We start from the raw sequence: 5,921 nt of genomic DNA on the forward strand, positions 1-5,921 counted from the left end.
ATCTCATAGTATACTTTCACTTGAAGTGTAATTATGGATTTCTTAGTCGTTGCGTCTGAGATAGAAAATGTGGATAAATCTTTTGGAAAATTTTAATCAAGAGTTGAACTTTCGGTAAAATCAAAGATGCTAGAGATGAACGTATAAATTGATGAGTGGATAATTGGGATCTGTTTAGTCACCTATTTGGATTCTATATGTTATCGGTTATTACCTTGGGACTGAACAACAGTGCATTTTATGGTTATATTTTCTTATCAAGGATTGTGTTAGATTTTTTTATAGAATTGGGTCAGATCAATTTCATATCTTGAGGTCTAACGAGTTATAATTGAATAGTCGATCCTTTAGCTATCCTATTTAGAAAAATTTAGTGTTAGTTGCTAAGTATTTTGTGAACTTGTGAATTTCTTAAGAGCTCGGGTTGTATATTATATGAGTTAAGTTTAATTGGTAAATAGACTTTAAGCATAGCTTTGCTGTTAGAAAGTTTTTAAGTTATTGTTGAGGCCGACATAAATTATTTATTGGTTATGTGGAGCATAATTGATCAATAACGAAGGATATAAGATTAGAGAAATGTAATTTGTGTAATAAATTAAAGGTCTAAGAATTTGTAGGTTGTGGAACTTATGAGTTGCAATAGGATGATGTTCGTGGGTTGCAATTTAGATCAAAGTAATTTGGTGAAGTGATAAAATTTAAGTTTGAGTAAAATCACTCGATAGCAAATAAGAACTAGGAATTTATAGGACAGTGAGAGTTAGCCAAACCCTTTGTGATATATAGATATTAATAAGTATCAGAGTGCGCAGAGAAAGCAAATTAGTGTCACCTCTTGTGGGTGCGAGGTAAGAAGATTTAGTGTTATTATGGTCTAAGATATTCGAACCTGGTTAGTAAGTTTTGAATTTCGAGGACAAAATTCCATTTAAGTAGGGAAGAAATTGTAGCACCTAAAATCCAATATATTAAATCGCATGCATTAAATTAAATAAATATTATGATTATTATTTTTAAGTTTAATCAATTTAAATTTTTTTTATCTTAATTATTTGTTAATAAAATATTAATTATTTATTTAAATGTTTTGATTGTATTAACTATTTAATTAATACTTTTAATTGCTTAAGTTTAATTGAAAAAATGTTTTTTTTTATTATTGTGCAACTTATTTGTTTTAAATATTTTAAAGGTTTAAGTTTGCTTAATTAAATAATTTTAATTATTTAGTTTATTCGTTTAAATGATCCTAAGTCTCCCACTCCTTTATTTAAAATGATTTAAGTTTATTGGATAGTTATTTAAATGATTTTAACCATTAAGCTTATTTATTTAAATATTTTTGGATGGTCCAACTTATTTGTTTTAAATAACTTAAGTTAGCGGTTAGTTATTTTAAATCATTTTAAATGTCTAGCTTATTTATTTAAATGCTTTCAATTGTCCAAGTCGTTTTAAAGATTTTTATTCCGCTTGTATATTTTATTTAAATGACTTTTAAACAATTTTTTATTTTATTTAAATTATTTTAATCGCTTAGTTTATTATTTAAATATTTTATTTAACATTGTGACATCAAAATAACTAAAGTATTGATTTTAATTTCTAAGCTAGTGTTTAAATTCCTTCAAATGTTTATTTGTTTTTTTTGTGATGCCTAAATTCCATAGTTTAAATTTCATGTCTAATTTAGCATCGATATTTAAATTCCTAAATTCATGATGATTTAAATGCCTTAAAATTTCCTTAGAATCTAATTGCTCAAATATTTAAATTTATTTACTTGAGATACTTGAAATTTGTGACCTTCGGCTCCGGCACGCGGTAAAGGTGGACACGGCGGAAAAATATCTTATTCTAAATTTTTATGGCCTAAAATTCATAAGAGTTGAAGAAAATAAAAAGAAAATTTTATTTTAAATATTTTGGGTAAAGAAAATCGCGTAAGCGCATTCTTGCGCGTAATTTCCAATATTTCTCAATGTTATCCTTTTTGTACCCGAACTAGTGAAATTCTTTTTTTAATTTTTTAAATGAGAAATTTTAAACTTATAGATTTAAATGAGTGCAAAATCTTAAGCCTAAAGTTTTAATAGTGAAAGTAGCACTTTTATAAGTGTGAAAAACACTTTTGCACTCACCCTTCACTCACACCACCTACCTATACATACACACACTAATACCTATACTTACCCTACACTTAAAATATCACACACACAACCTAAACAACTTAACACCAGCCGCCTATCCCCACTTTCTCACCTAAAACTCACGGCCCTCTCCATTTTCTCCCTTCCATTTCTCTCGGCCAACCTCCATTCACCATCTCCGGCCGCCGCGACCCTCTCCCACCACCGTGCTGCCTTGGAACCACCCCGAGGAAGTCTCTCCAGCTCCTGAACGTGAAAAACCAGCTGCTGGTCGTGGGTTTCAGATTGAGTCCCTTCATTTTTCTCTCTTGAGTTTTCAAATCTAGGCAAGAATCTTCTTCTTCTCTTTTCTTTTAAAACCCGAGCATAGAATATATTTGTTCTTGGATCTTTTCTTTAAATTCAAAATTTTCAGAAAGTTTTTAGTAAAAAATGTGTAGGTGGGTTCGAAATTTCAAGGGTTAAATCTTGGAGGATTCATTTTGTGCATCTTTCAATTCTAGCGAACTCTAGTTATCTAAATGAGTGAGTTTCATGTGAATAATTGAAAGTTTGGGTGTGTATCTTGAAAAATCAGATTGTTCCCTGTTGCAATTGATCCATTTTCATGTGTGTTTGATTGGTTTTAAGCCTCTCATGGTGTTAGGCAAGTCTTATAATGCATATGCTTTAAAATGTTGTAAATTGAATCGAGTTTGTGGCGTTGGATTGAAATATTTTGTATGAATGGATGGAAGGAGTGAAGGGGCTGCCATGGTATGTTCTTTGAGGTTAAAAATGTGTATTTGGATGTGTTAGAGATGAGTTATAGGGCTTGTCATGGGGCAAATAGGTTGGATGGTTGTCAAGTGGGGTTTTGTAGGCGTCAGGCTAATATTTTGGGCAAAAAGGGGACAAGTAAGGTAGCGTCTAGCTAGAGCCTTGTCCAAGGGCCCTAGATGGTGGTATGGGAATGTTTAATAGTTGTTCTTGAGGGTTTTTGAGGTTTAATAGGTTGAGGGATGAGTTTGGGCAGCCATAGTTGTAAGATGACCAAAACAGAATCTTTGTCACTTCGTCTTTTCTCGGGAAAACATGGCAGGTTGGATTGGTTTATGAGGTCTGGGCGGGGGTTACCTCTGATTTTCTTGATGTATGTGATGTTAGGATCGTGTCGGTGTAAATTGGACCTATTTCAGATAAGAATCGATTAAGTTATGTGCGTTTTAAGTTGGAGTAACGTGAGCAGATTTTTCTATGGTCTATGGGCTGTCCGAGAGTCTAAGTTGTTGGGTTTGTTTGGGCCATAATAAAAAGGTGAATACTGGTCATAGGAGTATTTTAAGGTGTGTTTGAGCTTCTGGTTCAAACGGGAAGTTTTTTGAATTTAAATAGGATGAGTTATGGATTTTATGGGTAAACCGCTCGAGTTAGGCCCTTGTGAGCGTAAACTTAAGGGAAAGGAGAAAAACATTTAAGCCTAGGGTGCCCCCTACACTCCAATCATCCATAAAATTTATGTCATGCTACCTTTTGAGTTTATGTCGTTTAAATTATTCAACACCCATTTATTCGCGTGTGTGGCTTGAAATCCATTTATATTCTAGTCCCGAAGTCGTATTTAAAGAATGCTTGTTTAGTTAAATGTTGAAATGAGAAAATGTTGAATGAAAGGAAAATTTAAAGAATGAAGTGAGTTGATTGTGACTTAGACGTGCAATGATGGGTCAGGGGATGCCCTGGGTCACTTGCCAAAATGAGACGTGTAGATCGGGGTCGGGAGACATCTCGGCTTCCCTACCAAATTTAGATGTGTAGATCGGGGTTGGGAGAAATGTCGACTTCCCAACCAAATCAGAGGGGTGATGTGGGGCCGAGAAGAACTCGGTTTTCTTGCCGGCATTGTATACTATAGCCATTTATCGATCAAAACCATAGTCACAATCGAATATCCAAATTCAAAAGTAAAAGTAAAGGATAATTGATTCATGAATGTGTTTTACATCGCATATTGCTATTGTTCTTACTTCGGGCATGTTATGACTTTTTCCTCTTCGTGTGAGATTCATAAGTGTACTTAGTACTATTTTTAGTATGATGCATTATTTTGAACCATTGCTGTATTATTTAAATCTTGATGGGCTTTTAGGCTCACTACTATGCTTGGTGCAGGTGAGTATGCAGACGAGGCTACGGGGCAGGACTTCCAGGGTCCGTAGGCTTTCGGTGGCACGCCCTCGATCGTTGCTACTCTTTTATTTCCGCATTATGTTATTGTAATAAGTAACCACTATCGTATGTTGTATTATTTCTAGTGGTAGGATGTGTTATTCCCTGCAAGTATGTTTGGCATGCAAACACTATTTAAAAGTCTTTCGTCTGGTGTCGAACTAGTTACTGTTTATGCATGCTTTATGCATGATGTTTGCCTCGGGTTGAGGTTTATCTTAAATTGATGTTTGTGACAAGTGGTTTATTATCCAAACAAATAGGTCATGCCGAATTTTTTTAAAAAAATTTCCTTATTTTCTTTATTTATTTAAAAGTTAGAAGTTAGGGTTGTTTCACAGAGTCTAGAGGAGTTAAATATGCATCGTCCACCTCGATCGGGAGAGTCGGTGTGTTGGTGATATTTTGTCCTCGGGATCCCAAATGAGAGAAGAGAACTTTTACCTTGTGATTATCCAGACTTGATAATCCTGGTTTTAAAGACATGCATTGCATTTTATGCATTTTGATTTGGAGATATTGACATGCTATTGGAATTTCTTGTTTGGTTGTTTCATATATCGCGTACGATATATTATTTGTTATGCATGTTTTGTCTCTTTTACTGGGAATTGTATTCTCATCGGATTTATCCGGCTGTTGTCTTGTTTTTTATGTGTACTTGGCAACAGGTGGGGCAGGTTCGAGTCAGCGAAGACCTGGTTAGCAACAAGAGGGAGAGTTAGTAGTGGGACTTCGGTTTAGGAATGAAATTGCATGCCAATCTAGATATGTTTTGAGAGATTTTAGACTCGAATTGTTGTTGAATCTTGTTGTATTGAATAAGTCAACTTTGGTTATCGAATATTGATGTTTGCATGTGGTAATTTCTAATTTGAATTGTTGTTGAAAGTTGGAAAAACCTGTTCTGTTTTCTAATGTTTTCTGGGCTCAGGGTGCGCTCGATCGCACGAATTGGCACGATCGAGCGCAGCCCCTTTTAATCTTGAACAAAAGAAAGCGCAGGATGGCACGCTCGATCGCACGAGTTCATGCGATCGAGCGCGACACCTCCAATTTCCCGGCAGTGTGTTTTGCAGGATGGCGCGCTCGATCGCACGAGTTCATTCAATCGAGCGCGGCAACTTTGAAAAGAAAAATATAAAAATAAAATTTTTGTGTCTTATATTTTGGATCTTGATTGATTATCGATAGGATTAACTCTTGATTAGACGATTAGAATCGAAGTCTCACAGATGGCATTCATTGCTTGTCGGTATGTTGCACCAGCATTTTTTAGACCAAATGAAAATACAAGGCATTCGAAAGTGACAATAGCTCCTAGACATTTGAATGCAGTCTTCGTTGTGTCTCCTTGAGCAATCTTTATCTGTTTGTACCCGGAGTAGACATCAATGAATGATAGCAGTTCATTGTTGGTCACTGAATCTACAAGCATGTCAGCTATGGGCATCACATAAACATCCTTCGGAGTGGCTCGATTGAGTTCCCTAAAATCAATGCAGACTCTCAATTTCCCATTTTTCTTCACCACAAGAACTACATTTGAAAGTCACTTTT

At 34.8% G+C, this 5,921-nt stretch overlaps 1 long non-coding RNA gene across 1 annotated transcript; it reads left to right on the forward strand.

Moving 5' to 3' along the window:
* Positions 1-2,250: 2,250 nt before the first annotated feature.
* Positions 2,251-5,211, forward strand: LOC140885347 (uncharacterized). The gene is made up of 3 exons (XR_012150885.1): positions 2,251-2,479; positions 4,305-4,408; positions 5,033-5,211. It is a non-coding gene; the product is annotated as an uncharacterized lncRNA (long non-coding RNA).
* Positions 5,212-5,921: the final 710 nt, after the last annotated feature.

Source organism: Henckelia pumila, chromosome 2, assembly GCF_033568475.1.
Source record: "Henckelia pumila isolate YLH828 chromosome 2, ASM3356847v2, whole genome shotgun sequence".
NCBI classification, from domain to species: Eukaryota; Viridiplantae; Streptophyta; class Magnoliopsida; order Lamiales; family Gesneriaceae; genus Henckelia; species Henckelia pumila.